Here is a 19,212-nt window from a genome sequence, read left to right as displayed (position 1 = left end):
AGGGGGAAGGGGGAGGGGAATCGTCCCAGGAACGTTGGGTTGTTTAATAGTTCCAGGGCATTCTCTAGCAAAATGTCCAATTTGTCCACATTTAAAACAGTTTTTAGGGCTAGATATTTGTCCTAGTTTTCCTGAAGGTGGAGTCTGGTTTTGGAGTATGGCTCCAATGGCCAAATTAATAGATTTAGACATTTTATGTTCAAAGGAATCCACATCATTGCAAATTTTAATCATACCATTTAAATCTAGGGTTTTTGTTTTGCCTCTTAAAGCAGCTTTACAGGCTGCATTAGCATTTTCTATGGCCAACTGTCTAACTATAATATCATCTGTATCTACCTCACCTAATATTCTTTCGGCTGCTTCCAACAGTCTGGCAACAAATTGAGAATATGGTTCATTATTGCCTTGTACTACCCTGGAAAGAGAGGTAGTAACCGCTCCTGCAGCGGGCACGGCTCTCCAGGCGGCCAGGGCAGCCTGAGCAGTCTGGGTTAATATTCCTGCAGGGAGTTTTTGTTGTTTTTCCTCCGAGGCAAATTTGCCCCTCCCTGAAATTTTATCAGAAGACCATGAAGCCATTTGTGTATGTTTTTTATTGGTAATGGCTTGATTTTCTGCCTTATCTATAAATTCAGCTTTCCAGGTTAGATATTGATTCCTGGTTAAAACAGACTGTACAATCTTGTGCCACTCATGAGGCAATAAATGTCCCTCACCCCCGAGGCCCTCCAGTACTGTTAAAGTAAAAGGGGCGTTAATTCCATAATTCTTAACAGCCGAATGTAGTTCTTTAATTTGTTTAAACGTTAATTTCCTATATGTAATTTGAGAATGTCTCCTTGCCTCCTCCTGATCACCCCCTTCCTCCTCGGAGGCAGAGGAATCTAGGTTCTGTCCCTCCTCCTGCCTTCTGGTGGTGTCCGCCTCCTCCTCTCCCGCTTCTCCTCCCTCCCCCTCTTGTTCCCGAGGTTGAGTGTTAGAGCGAGTAATTACGGGGAAGGAGAGGGAAACAGTTTGCGCCCCGGATTTGAGTCTACTATTGCGGCTCTTTGAGGCCGAGGGTGTTTTAGCGGGCTTGTTACCCGAGGCATGGGGGGTAGTCACGGCTTCCCCAACAAGATCCATTTGTAAATCATGAATTTGCAAAGTGAGGTCCCTTAACTCTCTTTTTAAATGAAGCACGTTTTTTAATTCTGTCACTTGTTTCAAGAGAGAGTCTTTGGATTTAAGGAGACCTTGCACCTCCGGAGGAACAGAAAATGATCTCAACATTTCCTGTGGTGGGGCTGACGGGAGAGAGGTGTCTGGATAGGGGGGAGGGGTGGGCCAGTGAAGGGCCCTTATCTCTGGAGTCTGTGTAGCTGCAGAAACTTGGGGAAGAGAAAAAGGGCCATATCTTTCTTCCTCATAATGCGCTGCCTCCTCCTCTAGCTCCACCTCAGAGGGGGGGTTGAGCCTGCCATTATCAGGAGAAGTCTTAGGAATAATAGGATAAATATTTTTATAAGGTTTTAGTGACATATTTTTCTTTTTAGTATTGTTCTTGATCCTGTCTTCTAAAGGGGGTTGGACTTGTTCCTCTTTTTCGGGGATTAAAGGTGGCGCCAAGCGGCGTCCTGAGGGCACAGGCTCATCAATCACAGAGGGAGTGCGAGAGCCAGGCCGAAGGCCAGTGACCATAGGTTTTTCATTGTCTCTTTCGCTTTTGCGAGACGGGCAACGTGACTCCGTTAGGTAATCCTCTGTTAAAGCTAGTAAGCGAGCACTGTCACCTCCCTCCTCTGCTTCCTTTAAAATATCTCTAATAACCCCATAGAAGCTAAAGAAGGCCTCGGGGATTTCCTCTCCCTGACGGAGTAAATCATTGATATTTTTTCCTACCTTATTCCAGGTAAGGGGATGGATGTCTGGTCCGTGCAAGACCAACCACGGACACTTTTCTCCAACAAAACAAAAGAATTTTACCAAATCTTTCTTTTTAACTCTTATTCCTCTCTCCCTAAGTGATCCTTTCATTTCTTTTATAAATAAAACCTCTTTTTCATTTCTTTTATAAATAAAACCTCTTTTGATAACGCTTTGCCCATGGTTGATGGGACGGCAGAACTTACCTCAAGACTCTCCCACGGTGCACGAGCGATGCGGTGTGGGCGTCTCTACCTTAATATAATCGGGGTCCCCTGTTCTCCATGCCGTCCGGTAGGTCACCGTGCCTCGAGCCCCACGTTGGGCGCCACTTCTCCCGTCCCGCGGGTTCAGTTATTCGTCAGACCCGAGGAGGCACCTCCTAAGAGAAGAAAACCAATGGGGGAAAGAGAGGAAGGAGACCAGGCGCATAAAGAAAGACAGAGACAATCTGAGTCACGTCAAGGTCTCATTTATTAAAAGTAAAGCAGGGTTTATATACCCTGAGTGTAAGGAAGGGAGTATAGAGGGGGGGGGGATGGAGAGTTTTTGTGATAACAAGAACGGGAAATCTCAAGGCTAGGGGTGGGTCAGGTTATTCTTTTGGCCATTGTGCTAACCCAAGCGACACAACCTGCGGTTATTCCGAGAAGTATTTTGTGCAGATGACTCAACCAGGTGCGGTTTGCCCAAGGCTAGAGGGTCTTTGCTTTGTTCCGTTTAACTCCTTGGTCTCTGACAAGCACCACTTCCGGCTTTTTTCTATGTATGTGGTACCGAGGAAATCCCATGTGCAAGCAAGTACTCAGCTTCCCATGTATACTTCAAGTGTCTATTTTCTTCTGTTCTTATCTCTTCCTTGAATACTTGCTGGTTATTTCTTATGAGAGGAACCTCCATTCTCTCTCCTCCCTGCCCTTCTTCAGAGCCCCAGTTTTCACCCCATCTGTGGCTTCTCACAGCTCTCCAAATGGCAATTCTCCCTCCCCTTGTCCAAGGGCCTTACTCTACAACCTATTCTTCATTCTTTCTGCATCAAAGTGGGCCCTGTGCTAGGAAGAAATGGGAATCACATCTTGTGATGGCTTTTCAGGTAGGACCCCCCCTAGCAGTTCAGCCTGCCTGGGGAGCCTTCCAAGGTGCTCATGAAAGCTGCTTTCAGCTTCTGTTTGCAGTCATTTTATCACACTGCAGGCTGTTAGAAGATATCAATCTAGCTAGTCTTCCATCTAGCTAGCCTTCATTTCCTTAACATTTACTTTCTCCTATCTTAGAAGCCCATGGGCAATCCATGCATATAAATCCTGGGGCAAGGAGAGGTTTTTCTGGATGGAGAGAGAAGTAGGCTAGACCTCAAATTCTAGTTTGGGTGTGTTGAAAACTCGGGGTATGAGTAGATGGTGCAGACCTGTAGTTTTAATCTTTTTTTGCATACATATATTTAACTTTTATTTTAATTTTTTCATATAATTTTTATTGTAATTATTAGAAGGGTTATATTATATTCACCAGATAGAAGGTGCATTACTTTACAAACATTGATACCATTTCTCATGTCTTGGTCCCCATTTCCCTCCCCCCACCCCGCTCCTCATCTTGTTTTCCCCTCTTCCCTATCCTATTTCAAATAACCAGATAAGCATATATACAATATATCAGATAACAAGGTAAAATACTGTAACAATATGAGATAACCAAGGGACAGCAAAAGAGATGAGAGATAACACAGTACATTAAGGACAACAATCACTCCTTATATAGTTTTGTTTTTGTATCTTGGAGTTCCTTTCATTTAGCATCATACTATATGGCCTTATGTATCTAGGTTTTGCTCTATTGTAAATCTCTGCTAGGAGAGCCCAAAGTTTCTACTGATTATGACAAATGAGGGAAACCATTGAGCCTATGTTCCTTTGAGTCTGGGCTTACTTCACTTAATATGATTTTTTCTAAGTCTTTCCTTTTCCTTACAAATGGGGCGTTGTCGTTCTTTCTGACAGCAGCATAGAATTCTATTGTGTATAAATACCAAGTCTTGTTAATCCACTCATCAAATGAGGGACATCTGGGTTGGTTACATATCTTTGCTATGGTAAATAGTGTATAGCTTTGATCTTTAGAGGCTAGTTCTATGGGTTTATTGAACCTGTCTATTTAAACCCTCTCTTCACTACTGCGATTTATACAAATGATAATGAGATACAAATAGGTTGTATAGCAAGAAATTTATACCAATTGGTTTCTTCAAGATGCAGAATAGAAGGTCAAGGGTGGATCCCATTGCTGAGTAGACCATGTAGAAGGGCAAGTATGCAGCATCAGTGCCAGGGTTTCAGGTTTAAACCGCAAGCAGAGAGAGAAAGATTGCCGATGGTGATGTCATAGTCTTGGTGGGCTTTCCACTATGGTAGCCACCCACTTCCTGACACTTGGTGACCTATCTGTGAGTCCACTCAGATTTCTCATCATTCTTCATGCCCTGTCCTTCTGGCTATTATGCCTGTAGCCTAGGCATTGTGTGTGGATTCTGTTTGATAGGGAGTTCATTTTCTTTATCATTGTCCCATTCCCATTTCCACAGCCAACTTCTGTTTACAGATATGCCTCTTTTCAATGTTTCTAATTATCTTACTCTTTTGGAAGACCTTCTGCTATAGGTAACTGTTTTTTTTACATTTATTTTTATTGTAATTAATAGAAGGGTTACATTATATTCGCCAGATAGAAGGTGCATTACTTCACAAACATTGATACCCTTTCTCATGTTTTGGTCCCCATTTCCCCACCCCCACCTCAGCCCCTCATCTTGTTTTCCCCCTTTCCTATACTGGTTCCCCTCTTCCCTATCCATATAATGTGTGATGGTTGGCCTTAATGTACTTTGTTATCTCTGATCTCTTTTGCTGTCCCTTGGTTATCTCATATGGTTACAGTATCTTACCTTGTTATCAGATATATTGTATATATGTTTATTTGGTTATTAGGTAACTTTATACTGAACTTTATACTGCAGTAAAGTTGGCATGCAACTCCTATTCCAATCATTCTCTCTATTAATTACTTTTATTTAGTGAAATATAAATTTACTTGTAATGATGTCAATTATAATTCTTCTAGATTGGGGAGTCTCGGTTAGGAACAAGCTGGGGGTGGGCATTTGGAAGGTGTTTTGTTTTATGGGAAGATCCACAGATTAGGAAAGTATTTTCAATAGATATTGAAGGGAGGAGTCATGGAATATGCTAATCAAGTAAAGAAATTCAAATAGGGAAATTTTTAGACTAGATGACTATGAATGGGAACTGTGCCTTACCAAATATTTATGTTTAGAAATACGTTGTATTCTACCACAACAATGTTCATTGCAGTATTATTCACCATAGCAAAAATATGGAACCAACCTAGATGTCCCTCAGTTGATGAGTGGATCAACAAGTTGTGGTATTTGTACACAATGGAATTCTATGCTGCTGTCAGAAAAAATGACATCGACCCATTTGTTAGGAAATGGAAAGTCTTAGAAAAAAATCATATTAAGTGAAGTAAGCCAGACTCAAAAGAATTTAGGCTCAATGGTTTCCCTCATTTGTCATAATCAGTAGAAACCTTGGGCTCTACTAGCAGAGATCTGCAACAGAGCAAAACCTTGATACATAAGGCCACATAGTAGGAAGCTAATTGAAAAGACCTCCAGGATATTGAAACAAAAGCCATATAATGAATGATTGTTGTCCTTAATATACTATGTTATCTCTCATCTCTTGTGCTGTCCCTTGGTTATCTCATATTGTTGCAGTATCTCACTTTGTTATCTGATATATTGGATTTATTTGTATTTGGTTATTTGAAATTGGATAGGGAAGGGGGGAAAACCAAGATGGGGGTGCGGGGGGTGTTGGAGGGGAGGGGAATGGGGACCAAGACATATGAAAGGGTATCAATATATGAGAATTAATGCACCTTCTATCTGGCAAATATCATGTAACCCTTTTATTAATTACAATAAAAAGATAATAAAAAAGAAATACGTTGTATTTTTGCAACTGATGTATATGAGATTATTTAAAAACATTTGAAAATTGTTTATTATGAAATCTTTATTTTGAGGGGTACTAATTCTGGGGCTTGAACGTAGGGCCTGAGCACTGTCTCTAAACTTTACAAGGCTTGTATTCTTTCACTTGAGTCACAGTTCCACTTTTGTTGCTTTTTGGGTTTTTTTGGTGGTTATTTTGAGATAAAGAGTCACAGACTTTCCTGCCAGCCTAGTTTTTGAATCATGATCCTCAGATCTCAGCCGCTTTGAAACTCATACAAACACAAGTGAGGAGGTGCCTTTTGTGTACTCGTTGTCCATCTTTTGTTTTTACTTGTCCTAGGGCTTGAATTCAGGGCTCAGGCATTGTCCTTGAGCTTTCTCGAGGCCAGCACCCTGCCACTTGAGTCACAGCACCACTTCCAGATTTTTCTATGTATATGATACTGAGGAATTGAATTCAGGGCTTTGTGCATGCTAGGCAAGCACTCTACCACTAGGCCATGCTCCCAGCCTCATTATCCAACTTCTGTAATTATCAGATATAACCAACTTTTATTCATTTGTTTCTCCAGGTTTATTTTTAAACAAATCTCATGTAAAAGATTTGATTTATGAAGTAACTACTAAAATAAGTATTACATCAAATAATTTACATGTATATAGATATAATATTTAAGAACTGAATAATCATTTTTTATCAGAGGTTAATGAATATTTTCATTTCTTGGGATGTTTAATAAACAAGTGATTTTTTTTGTTTATTTTGGTGCTAGACTAAGGACTTGAATTCCTGGATACTGTCCCTGAGGTCTTTTTTTCCCCTCCTCTCAAGAGTAGCTCTGTACCATTTGAGATTTATTTATTTTAAGTTGTGGGGCTTTAACTTAGGGCCCGGGCACTGTACTTGGACACTTTTTGCTCAAGGCTTGTGCTCTGCTACTTGAACCATAGCACCACTTCTGGCTTTTTCTGTGTATGTGGTAATGGTGAAATCAAACACAGGGCTTCGTGTATGCAAGGTGAGCATGCTACTGCTAGGCCATGCTCCCGGCCCTTTATTTACTTTTTAATGCTTACTTGGAGATCAGAGTCTTATGAACTTTCCTGCTCAGGCTACCTTTGAACTGTAATCTTCAGAGCTCAGCCCCTGGAATGGTTAGGAATATAGGTATGAGGTGGTGTCTGTCAGGTGATTTTTATTTTAATTTTTTTGTAACTTATTTGAGTTAGAATGCAATGAAACCTTACAGCTGAAGATTTAGTCACCATTTTATATTCACAATATTTCATTACGAAAGAAACTTGACTATCCCTCTTGTAGCAGTTTCCAGTCTGTTTGGCTGTGACCATCCTCATGGGACTGATCACCTGATCTGTGTAGTATGTTTAATAGATCTAGCAGCAACACCAGACTCAGGGAATTTTGTTGGGTAGCTTTTATTAGGAGACATGTAATACCAGATTGTTTTTCTTCCTTGATTAGTTGTTTGCAACATGCTAACACTCTAGTTTACCAACTTCTTCATGTCTAAGCTAGAAAATGTCTACAAAGGGACATTTCACCTCCTTGGCTACTAAATTACTCTGCCATGTAGTTAAAGTAGAAAGGAGAATGGACGACTGATTCTCTTTATTCAAAGCAATAAGTGAATGCTGTAATGTCTTCCAAAGATAGTCAATGGCTTTTATTTTCTTCTACTACATATCACCATGAACTTGTGTGTTGAAGCTAATCTGATAGTTATATCAACTTGTCATACTCTCATATTTGATATGTTTCAACTTGTTGTAACTGTTCTCCTTATTGATATTAAAATGGTCATATCTTAGCACAGGAAAACTTAGCCCAATGGACTTCTAGGTTCCTGATGGGGTACATTCATCTTCCTTGTGCCTTGCTCTATCTAGAATGTGTCATGTCTCCTAGGAATCTGGCTCCTTTCATAGAAAATGGCATTTGGAGATAATCCGCAGGGAACTATAGATGCTCACTGGTGTGGAGTTGACTATTATTTCTAGACATTGGGAGCAAACAGAGGTAGGAAACACATACCCATTTTTCACTGAAATGTATCATGAATTTCTAGTGATATTTTCAGTTTGAATTCTGGATTGTTGAGTTCTTATTTCACCTTTGCCAACCTCACTGAAGGAGGTTCACCTTTGTTAACCTCATTCTGAGTCTTCTTTCTCTCATACTATAAATCCCAAGGTTTGCTGACATGAACAATTACATACATGCAACAGAGACTGAGTGTTTAACATTCTGGCAGTCACAAGGCAGAACATTGATCTGTAGATTGAGCTGAGGAGAAAAGAAAGAGTGACTACATATGTTTGCCAACAAGTTTGATTTGCAGCAAAAGAAGACTTAAAATAGGGAAAACTCCTGGACAGTTGTTATCTGTAGTTTATCCTGCTGGCTGGATCCTGGTCACCCAGTGCTTGTGAATCTATCTTCATACCCATCAGCTTCATGTAGAGGAAGTGCTGCCCGGACAGTGGAGTTCATGATGCTGGTGATTCTAGTGGGAGTGAGTTTCTCATGGCAAGGCAGACTGGCTCCTCCAATAATCTTGCTGTCCTTCCATGTGACCAAAGAATGTTGAACTTACCCACCACTGAGGAGTAGAATAAATTGGGTGCATCTGTATCTCCCACCATCCAGCTACGGTATTTGCTTCATAATGCCAGAATATTCCAATCAAAACTGTCCCTGTTGTTTCCCTTTCCTTCCCTAATTCAAATAACCATATAGACAATATACCAGGTGCCAAAATCACATACAGTGACAAGGGAACCAACAAAATGGTGAGACAAAGGGTGAACTAGTGTCAACAGTGATACAAGACAGTACGTTGGGAATGAACTTTACAACTTGGCTGGGGGCTAGGGAGAGAGGGAAAGTGGGAGAAAAACAGGGGAGGGAATAAGCATGTTTGAGATGACATAAACTCACTACCTTACATATGTAACTGTAGCATTTCTGTACATCACCCTGATGATGAAAATAAATAAACACATACATACATAATACATACATACATAAAAACCAACTCTCTGTGTTGCTTCTCTGTGGCTCACCTCCATCTGCACAGGTGTCTTTAGGTTTTAGTTCCTAATTCTATTAAAAGAAGCCAATATTAATGAGGTATAGGACAATCACCCAGCTATATTTGCATGTACTAAGCTTTTTTCTCTACTCACAGCTTTCTTAGGTTTCCTTTGAGGGAGGAGGAACATCTATTGCACCTTGTTGCTTTGCTGGCAGGGTCATCATTCACTAATGGCAATGTGCAAAGTGGGAAATCTCCTTTGGCACTTTCCAATTACACTCCAGTGTATATTGTAGAGAGTTCCTCTGTATCACCTGAGGGTGGTCATTGCATGATGACCAGACAATAATAAGAGAAACAATCATTGATTACATGTTCCTGTCCTTGTGTTCCCTGTAAATAGATCCAAAGGCAGTATGGGATTCAGAGGAGATTTGTTAGCAAAGGTGATAGGTGACTGCTACTAGGAGATACTGAATGTTGTCTGGTTATTTCTCTTCCATGAAGAGTAGCCGTCGATGTGCACAGACCAGGCACATTAACTCACGGTTGATTGCAACAGACTGACAGACTAGTTTAGAATTTTCTTCATTTAGAAGCTGGAAAATATCTCCGGAGGAAAAAAAAATTTCACCTCATTGGCTATTGGATTTGCTTTGTGACATAGATTTGCCTTATAACATATGAAGTAATTGGAAGACCGGCTTGGGCTCAACCTTAAGTCAGATATTGGAATCGGAATTATTAGACATCTACTCTGTGGAGTTTTGACACTGTCCTCACTAATAAGAAAGTATTAGCTTAGACTTTCTTTTCTGTTGTCATTGTGTGGGTTGTCAGGACCCTGGGGACTGGGGAATTACCTGTATATCCTTTGTTCCTGAACAGGGTATCATTTCAAAGCTTCAAAACACTATATTTTTTCCCAACATAAAAGTAACAGTAAGGTTGGAGCCTTAATTGCCTGGTATATATTGACTCTGTTTTATGAACTAGGCCATTTTGAACTGTGCAGGTGACACTCTGTCAATGCAGTGGTATGCCTTGAGATAGAATGGAAACGGGTTCTGAGGTTGCCTCTGACTAGCTGGGTGACCTTGGATAAATCAAACCTGACATTTCTATCTATGAACTACAATGCTAACACCTACCTCAGAGGGTCCTTGATGTTCAATTGATCCGTGGTGTTCTACAGGTCTCCACTCAGTGGATAGGACTTTCCTTCGCAATCTGTATTACCACTTGGATTACTGAAGAACACTAGAAGTGAGGTGAGTCCTTCCTCCTTTTTTCGTGCTTTTCTTTCCTTTTTTCTTGTCCATCCCTCCTCTCCCATCTTTTTTCCCTCTACTCTTTGACTTCCTTTCTCTTATTCTGTTAATTTCCCCTCATCCTCCCTTCATCCCCCCATCCGGTCCCTTCTTCCTCCACTGAAGTTAAACAGCACCAAGTAACAACACATCAGTGATGTGAGTCTTGCTATGATTTCATTCAAGCAGCAATGTAGCAATGTTTCCAGCCCTGGGGATATCCAGCTCTCTGAAAATGAAAACAGATTAAATGCCATGTCTCCCCTTTATTAGAGATTCAATAAATTTGGCAGGAAAATGGTTGTTATTCTGAGACTGGTCATTCCATGACCAATATGTGTAGGTTGGAGCTCCTCCTCTATGTGTGGGACAGTGGCTGACTCCCTGCATTTCCAATGTTTTATTTGTCCCTTTTATAGAAAGAGTTTCTTTTACACCTGGGCAAAAAGTTGAGATCATATCTACACATAAATTAGGCAAAAGAATCTGAGAAGTTTAGCTAAAAATTTCCCATAAATAAGTGAAAATATGTTCCCTTCTTATGATAGAAACAGCAAATGTACCCTAGAGCACGCAACCAGCTGACTGTCAGCTTGCAGTTTCTGGCCATGACTGTAGTAGTTCAAGTCCACATACATTTTCTTTTTGCCAGTCTTGGGCTTGAACTCAGGGCCTGAGCACTGTCCTTGGACTTTCTCAAAGCTAGAGCTCTACCACTTGAGCCACAGTACCACCTCTGGCTTTTTTTCTATGTATGTGGTATGGAGGAATTGAACCCTGGTCTTCGTGCATGCTAGGCAAGTACTCTACCATTAGACCAATCTCCCGACCCCCCCCCTGCCACACAATTTTTATTGTATTGGAAATTCTCAGATCTGATCTGCAGAAGGATAGATTCCTAAAAATAAATCTTACATACCAAGCTTGGGTGATGCACCTTTTATTTTGCCGAATGTAAGCATTAGAAAAAAAATCCAGCCAGGTGCTGTTGGCTCACACATGTAATCCTAGCTACTCAGGAGTCTTTGATCTGAGGATTAAAGCCAATCTGGACAGGAAAGCCCAGAAGACTCTTACCTCCAATTCATCACCAAAAGAGCTGGAAGTGGTGCTGTGGCTCGGTGGTAGAACACTAGCCTTAGGCAAAAAAAAAGGAAGAAAAAAAGAAAAAGTAAAAAAGCACAAGGAGTATTATCCAACAAGATGTGCACTCATTACCTGATTTATGTAACTGTAACTGCTTTGCCTATCCCATTTATAGGAACAATAAATTTCCTTTTTTTTAAAAAAAGCACAGTGACAGCACCCACATGCTCAGTTCAATTCCCATCTGTCACTACCATCATTTAAACCAAATAAGTGACTTCTTAATGACAAAATCAAGGTCTCAGTTTCAGAATGTAGGGTAGAATGTAGTAGCACAGGAACCACAGGGTTATCTGAGCTTGAAGGTGAGAGGCTCAGGAGTACATTGGCAAGAGTAGAGCTGATGTGGGTTTTGTCCATGATTTATCCTATGTAATATTCATGTATGGTCTTGTGTGTTGTGTGTGGTGTACATACATGCTATGTGTAGGTTCTACTCTGAAAAGGATGAAATCAATGATGTTTGGGGGTGCATGCATGCATAATGGAGTTACCAGTGCTTGTTTGCCTCCCCCCTCCCCCCCCTGCACTTCTTCCTGCCCTCTGGGCAGACAACACCTCCCAGGTAGAAGCCAAGAGTACTTGTTGACAGCTAGGACTTCTGGAAACATATAAACACCAACTCAACTCCCCAAGAAACTTACTATATGGTCCATGGCATGCAAAGAAATGTCTGTAGAGAAATCTCGGTGTGGTTTCAGCTTCCTGGCAGGACTACCTCCAACTACAGGAAGCACTCTTACTAGAGCTAGTCCATCTAGGGTCCTCAGGCTGAAAGCAACCTCTGTTCCTGGGTCTCGTGCCTGCTAGACCCCACAATTTTTTTCTCAGTAAAAGCCTGTGGCTGACAGCTCCAGGCAGAGACTTCAAGAGATAGAGGCCATGTACTTCTCCTGAGGCACTTTTGACACAGAAACCTCAGCTACTGTCAGACTCTGCTGGCAGAAGTTCCTCCTAACAGCATCGCTCACAAAGCAGCCACTCCCTTGTGTTTCTTAGGAGGAGCAAGGAGTCTGGTGAGGAAGCCCACACGTCGGTATATCTACCTTTCATTGTCCTTCATGCATCTGACCCTAACATGGCGTTAGGTCATGCTGACAAGGCAGGAAGTCTTCTATTCTGCCTAAAGTCTTTCCCTCTCCCACACACTGTCCATCCTGACACCAAACTCCATTATCAACCACTTCAGCAGAGATTGTCAGCAATGGCAGGTGTCTCACCTGTGCCAGGCCTGAAGCAAGATGGAGCAAAGGGTAAGAACGCAGATAGGAGGGAGAGCACTCGGAGTGATATTACATCGACAACCCTTGAGAGAGCATCTGGCCTTGTGTGCCGAGCCGGGCCCATTTCACTCAAATGGCCTGCAAACTAAACAAACCTTTGCCCAATGCACTGCAAGCTCACAATCAAGTGAGCCTGGTGTTGGGGTAGGAGCTGCCCATCAGGGTCTCGGCAGGGAGCGAGGCCTGTGTGTAATCACATCCATCTTCTCCAGGGTAGATGATGAAGACAAAAGGAAGCTCCATCTGACCACGGAGGCGGCGATCCTCGGATCCCCAATCACTCCCCAGGACTCAGCAGAGAGAAGCTTCAGATTATAGAACTGGACAGAGCCACTGAGATACACTGGACTTATTCTGAAACCATTTGACAAAATGAGAATAACATGTGACGGGAATCTCCATATTCACCATAAAGTTCTCTCATCCTTGCCCAATGTTAAATATCTATAAATTTCTAATACATATAATATTTACATATTATAATATATAGTATATATGAAACATATCTCTATATATTTAAAGGTCGATGGCAAGGTACAACATTAACACGGAGGAGAAGGGGGAAATCAAGTGATAGTTGCTATATTACTAGCACATCACTCACATATGTGATATATAAACATACATTGTATACACACACCCAACATATTTGCACACCACATATACAATACTCATATGTCCTGCACATGTTTTCACTTACATTTGCTCATCCTATGTACACAAAAACCATACACACACACACACACACACACACACACACACACACACTTCTTCTTTCTTCTTCCTCCTTTGTGTTTTTGGGGGCTGGCCTGTCTGTTGTACAACTTGAGAACCCCTACTCGCCCCCAGGAAAACCAAGTGGCATAACTCTGGGTGACCTTTCAGCCCAAAGTCAGTGGGCAGACAGATGTTTGCTGCTGGCAGTGACACTGACATCTTGAAAACCATGAATCCAGACAAAAGGGAGTGATATTTTCTCTCTAAGATTTAAATTTAAGACGTCATTTCACAAAATGGTACTCTCCTCCACGAACAAACAAATAGCTAAGGCGATAAACAAGCAGCTCAGGCAACAAAGAAATATGCTGCACAGATAAATGCCAGGGGAAAGAAACTTTTAAATATGTCTTCAGCCACAGTCTGTAAATGTCTCTCAATGAGTTATCTTGCTCCTCAGGGAGTGTAAGTAAAGCCTTTTCAGAAAGACAAGGAAACTATGAATGAGGAGACAATCCAAAATTTGCTAAGATGCTATGTGATGCTCTGTACATGAAAACAATCCCCTTTTTGCAACAGAAACAAGCATACAATCTGTCTTAAGAGAATATTTTTTGTTCTACTGTATTGCATACATATGTAATATATATTAATACTGATTTTTGGGGCAGGGCTCCTGTAAATTGTGTGCTGCCTTGTGTGCTGGTGAGCCAGTGTCACCAGCTTGTCTGTTTATTTAGTCTAGCTCTTCTCCTGGAGGACTTGTGTTTCTGGAGCAGGTAATCTTCATCAGGGGTTGTTTCATTTCAGCCTCTGGGGAAAGGTCTTGGTCCCTTCCTGGTGTCCTCTGGAGAGAGAAAGGGGACAAACAGCTAGTGAGCAGTGGACTCAGCATGGCACCTATTTAGGTACAGTGGGGAAATGGGAGAAAGTGTCACCTCTCAAAATACTACAGGATATAAAATAAGTACAGGCCTTTTGACTGTCTAAATGGAAGTGGTTATGTATGGGGACATGTCTTTATCAGAAAAGAAGTTAGTTTCTCATCAGGAAATATTTATTTATTTATTGTCAGTACCAGGACTTGAACTTAGGACCTAGGTACTGTCCCTCAACTCTGCTGTTCAAGGCTGGTGCTCTATCACTTGAGCAACCGCTTCATTTCTAGCTTTTTGATGATTCTTTGGAGTTAGGGTCTTAAGGATTTTTCTGCTTGGGCTGGCTATGAAGTGTGATCCTCAGATCTCAGCCTCCTGAGCAGCTACGATTACAGGCCTTGACCAATGCATCGTGGTGAGTAGGGGACTAGTTTTGAGCTAAATTTTTGAAATTTGGACCCTGTCTTTAGTTTCTTTTTCTTTACCAGTTTGTGGCTGACTCTACAATGCCATTTTGACCATTTCTGGACAAAGCTGGACCTGCATTGTGTGAACCTTTTTTTATGTGGCTTTTTCTCCTTGGCGGTAGTGGGAAGTGAAAGACATTTTGAGTCCTAAAACCTCAACTGTGCTAGAGTGGACAGAAACAACGATGTCATAAAAGTGCGAACGATGGTGTGTCTGGGACAAATGAGGGCTCAATAAACCTCAGTGAGGGTGGAAGGGAAAGGATTTGCAGCAGAGAAATTAAAAAAGAGCTGCCACCAGCCTGAGAAGCTTTCTGCATTCCCAGGGAGGCCAAAGAATGTACAGCTCCACAGAACAAAGAAGCACCATCAGGAAGCCAGCACAGCTCCTCCTTGGGAACTGTGGCTCTCTAAAGAGCCATCACTTCTGCTCTGAGTTTTGAGGATGTTCTAAAAAACAAAAACAAAACCAAAAAAACACAGAACATCAGCTAGAAAAGTGTTTTGGGAGAAAAGGGAAGGAGATAATTTCTGCACAAACAATAACTGGCCTTGTAGCTTAGCCCATTTGGAACCAGTGGAGAGAGAAAGATTGACTTTTGCAAACATAAAAAGTGATGCCTCTAATCTTAGCAACTTCATGAGATCTGAGGATTGTGTTTCGAAGCCAGCCTGGGTAAGAAAGTCTGTGAGATTTATTTTATTTTATCTCCAGTTAACCATTTAAAAATCCAGAAATTGTTCTATGGCTCAAACGGGAGAGTGCTAGCCTTGAACAACAAAAAAACTCAGGCTTTGAGTTTAAGCCCCAGGTCCAGAACAAAAACCAATAAAAAGAGTTCCCTGCTGGTGAGGAGGAACATTTATGTATGGATTATTCCTAAATCTTAGGGGTGAAATTCTGCAGCAGCCCTACTGTGTTCTTGTAGGAGTGGATGCAGGCGTCTTTTCTTGGTTGCCACTGAGGTACCTTCTGCTCAGAAATCCAGAGGACGCAAGACAGGGGGCTTGGGGAAGATGCTTTAGGAATGAATGAACTTCTTCAAGTGCTCTATTCAGGCTTTGACACAACTGTCCTGTTCATCTTGAGATGTGGATTTGGGCCCAGAACTGGCAGGACTTTGTGTATCTTGGGAAAAACTCCATCTCTCTTTAGTTTGGAGTTTATTTCCAGAACGTGCCCACTCCGAGTTATGCCACCACAGAATCAGGAGGAGCCCTCTTCTCTTTTTATGAAATAGACAAAAATCTGGAACAAATCTAAAATCTGAGTTAAATATATATATTTAATGGAAAAATTCTCAAGCTTCTGAACTTGGCAGAGAAAATGAGAATAAGAAAGTTTCTAATTGAAGGGAGAAATGACTTTGGAGTGACATTTACATTCATGGAAGGCAAAGATGGAGGAGTGCAGATGTCTCTGGGCCAGCTGCAACCATGCTGGCCCAGAGCTCCTGCTGTCTCTTTCTGTCCTTGGCAGTGGTGGTGCTTGTGTTTATGACAGCTTGGCACCTCCCAGAAGCAACAAAGACACGGATGTCATCTCGGTGTTCTTCTAGAACCCTATCTGGGTGGTTATCTAACTTCTTCTTTTTTTTTTTTTTTTTGTTGGGGCAAATACATTTTATTCAGTCCTGGCATCAGACTGGCTGAAGTCCTGCTGTGGGTGCCAGTGCCCCCAGAGGGAGAGATTCTCCCAACTCAGCTAGGAGACTAGTTCTCCAAGACCACAGACAGTGACATCTCTTCACTCACATGACATTTTTTTTCATAGTCTTTTTGTTGTTTTCTTAAAAAAAGCAAAAGAAAGAAAAAAAAGGAAGAAAGAAAAGAAAGAGCGCAAGAAAGGCCCAGAGCCGGAGCACCAAGCTTAAAGGAGGCAGCTGGTGGCTTTGTCAGCGAAGGGAACGCGTGGGGCAGAGCCCTCCAGAGACCCTGGGCAGGGACCCCGAGGACTCTGGGACCGTTTGTTCCTGAGATTTGTGTGTGTGAATGAGAATGTGTGAGCACCCAGAGGGTGAACACACGCCGGTGAGATACAGGTAGTGAGGGAAGGGGGTGGAGGGAGAGGCCAGAGGGGGCTGGGGCTATGGGGTGAGAGGGTTAACAGCGTGGGGGCAGGGTTCCCACGGACACCCTGAACTGGACACGATTTCCTAACAGCAGCGCATCCTTATTTAACACAGGAAAAGGCTGGGATGCAATCGGCCTATGTCCACTCTCCTCAACTCATCCTTATCCGGTCCCCCAGGATGGGGACGATGGTTTCTTTCAAACCACTTTCCTGCTGCTCCAAGCTCCTACCACCAGCGTGCCTCAGTTTCTCCCACTGAATACTGCAGCTGTGATTGTGGATGGATTTGGGTGATTGGAAGGGACAGTTGTTAGGGAGGAGCCCGGGCTGAGAAGGTGCCCTGAGGTGATAGGGCGTTTCCCAGAGTGGGGGAGGGAGCAGCTGGGACCTGTCTCCGGATTGGTGGGTGCATCAGCTCAACAGTTTTCTGAGAAAGTCCCTTTCTTTCTCGGGACTCTTAAATCTCTCGGGGGCAAGTAAGTAGGGATGTCTGTGGGGACCCAGTTTGGCTCTAAAGGCAGTTGAAGCCAAGGGTGAGGTGGGCGTGGGCAACCCCATGGGGAGGGGAGCACATGGGCTATTAGGTGAGTTTCAAGCTCAAACTAACTCCACCCGGGCAGCTCTCTCCCAGTGCTCCTCCCATTAAGGCAATGACGCCCTGTCGGGTTGAGAGGGAGCCACGGGCTCTGGGATCAAAGGATCGCTCCACACTCGCCCCCCCCCACCCCCTTTCCCCCAGCAAACGGCAGGAAGCCAGCATCTGGCCGGGAATCAGCCCCCTCCTCCCAAGGAGCACTAGGCATGCGCAAGCGCAGGAGGGCGGGCCCAAGCGGAGGGGCGGGGCGTCGCGCTGGGCGGGGGGGGGTGGAATGAGCGCGCCCCACCTCCGGTGGGGGAGGGGCCTGGGAGGGCCGCCCCTCAGGATCGCCCCCGGAACCCCAAAGGCAGGCTAGGCGAGGACGGAGGGAATCCGGAGCGAGCGAGGGAGGGGGGCGTGTCCTCCGGCCACGAGGAAGGGCGTGAGCAAGTAGGGTGGGGGGGAGAGGAGAGGGATGCGGTCCGTAAAGGGGGGCGAATCAGCGTAGGAGGAGGGGGGGCTGGCTGCTGGTGGCTGTGCGGTTGAGGACTGGATGGGGAGGGGCTTGGATGTCAGGGAAAGCGTGGGGGCTGGGCTGCCTTGGGGTGTGTCTGTGGGGGAGGGGCGCGTCTGGACGGGGGGATGGGCACATCCAGGAGGGGGGGAGGCTGCGCGGGAGATGGGGTGCCAGCCTCGGCCTCCGAGGGGCCCCAATACCTGATTCCTGTATGTAAACAGCTGGTTTGGGGGCGTGCGCGCCCCGCTGACGGTGGGCTCAGTAGGTGAAAACCAGGTCGGCGATGCTAGACGGGCGCCAGTCCCCCGCGATCATCTCGGTCACCTCGGGGGTGCAGTAGTCCAGGACCTCGAAGTGGGACGTACCCGTGGCAGGCGGCAGGTCCGGGTCGCGCTCCAGGGAGCTGCAGTCCAGGCCGGTGGGAACTGGGGGCAGCCTGGAGAGAAAGCCCAGCGGTTCGTCCCCTGACCCCACAGTCTCCTCTTCGCCGTCCTCCGCGGTTATCTAACTATCTTCTATCCTCTTCTCTCTTCTCCTCTTTCTCCTCTTTCTCCTCCTCCTCCTCTTTCTCCTGCTTCTCCTCCTCCTCCTCTTCCTCCTCCTCTTTCCCCTCCTGATCCTTTTCCAGTGCTGTGCTGCTACTAGGGCTTGAACTCAATGCCTGGGCACTGGCTCTTAGCTCTTGGGCTTAAGGATAGCTTATTCTACCACATAAACCCCAGCTCCATTTTCGTTTTAATTTTGTTGGCTAATTGCAGATAAGAGTCTCACACATTCATGTGTCTGGGCTAGTTCTGAACAGAAATCTCAAGTCTCAGCTCTCTGAGAAGGTAATATTCCAGGCATGAGCTCTTGACGCTTAGCTCCATCTGTTGTCTGTATTGAGGCAGAGGCCATGGCTCTTTGTTCTCTTCTTTAATTTTTTTTTTTTAGAAAAAGTGATGAGCAGGGGACTTTCAGTTACACAAATATTGAATACATTTTTTTCAGCACTGTTACCCCATCCCTCATTTTTTCCCACTTGCCTCTCCCTATTCCCCTTCCTCCAAGCTGCTCATATACAACAGTGTCAAGTGTGTCTCAATGTTGCATTAGTTCATCCTTTGTCCTGCAGTTTCTGCGATTCCCTTTCCCTTCCACACATCAAATAAACATGTGCAATACACAGGCTACAGAAATTTAATAGAAACACAAACAACAATAACAAAAAAAATCCCTACTTACAAGATATAATAAGAAC

The 19,212-nt window shown here is 43.6% G+C and overlaps 2 long non-coding RNA genes across 5 annotated transcripts; both read right to left on the bottom strand.

Annotated features, from left to right (window-relative positions):
- Window positions 1-8,317: 8,317 nt before the first annotated feature.
- On the bottom strand, window positions 8,318-12,991 carry LOC150039304 (uncharacterized). Of its 3 annotated transcripts, XR_016534396.1 has the most exons (6): window positions 12,680-12,991; window positions 11,391-11,450; window positions 10,155-10,542; window positions 9,155-9,317; window positions 8,993-9,071; window positions 8,318-8,568 (listed from the first exon to the last, which is right to left on the bottom strand). It is a non-coding gene; the product is annotated as an uncharacterized LOC150039304 (long non-coding RNA). The 3 variants fall into 3 exon arrangements; XR_016534395.1 differs by lacking the exons at window positions 11,391-11,450; window positions 12,680-12,991 and having other exon boundaries at window positions 10,155-10,619; XR_016534397.1 differs by lacking the exons at window positions 11,391-11,450; window positions 12,680-12,991 and having other exon boundaries at window positions 9,032-9,071; window positions 10,155-10,619.
- A 1,067-nt stretch (window positions 12,992-14,058) lies between these two features.
- Window positions 14,059-18,926, bottom strand: LOC150039303 (uncharacterized). Of its 2 annotated transcripts, none has more exons than XR_016534378.1 (2): window positions 18,338-18,926; window positions 14,059-14,306 (listed from the first exon to the last, which is right to left on the bottom strand). It is a non-coding gene; the product is annotated as an uncharacterized LOC150039303 (long non-coding RNA). The 2 variants fall into 2 exon arrangements; XR_016534379.1 differs by lacking the exon at window positions 18,338-18,926 and adding an exon at window positions 18,173-18,328.
- Window positions 18,927-19,212: the final 286 nt, after the last annotated feature.

The sequence above is a fragment of the Megascapheus bottae genome, unplaced genomic scaffold, assembly GCF_031878675.1.
Source record: "Megascapheus bottae isolate mThoBot1 unplaced genomic scaffold, mThoBot2.hap1 HAP1_SCAFFOLD_40, whole genome shotgun sequence".
Classification (NCBI taxonomy): domain Eukaryota; kingdom Metazoa; phylum Chordata; class Mammalia; order Rodentia; family Geomyidae; genus Megascapheus; species Megascapheus bottae.
Note: the sequence above shows the minus strand (reverse complement) of the source record. Positions and strands in the feature narration are given on the sequence as shown.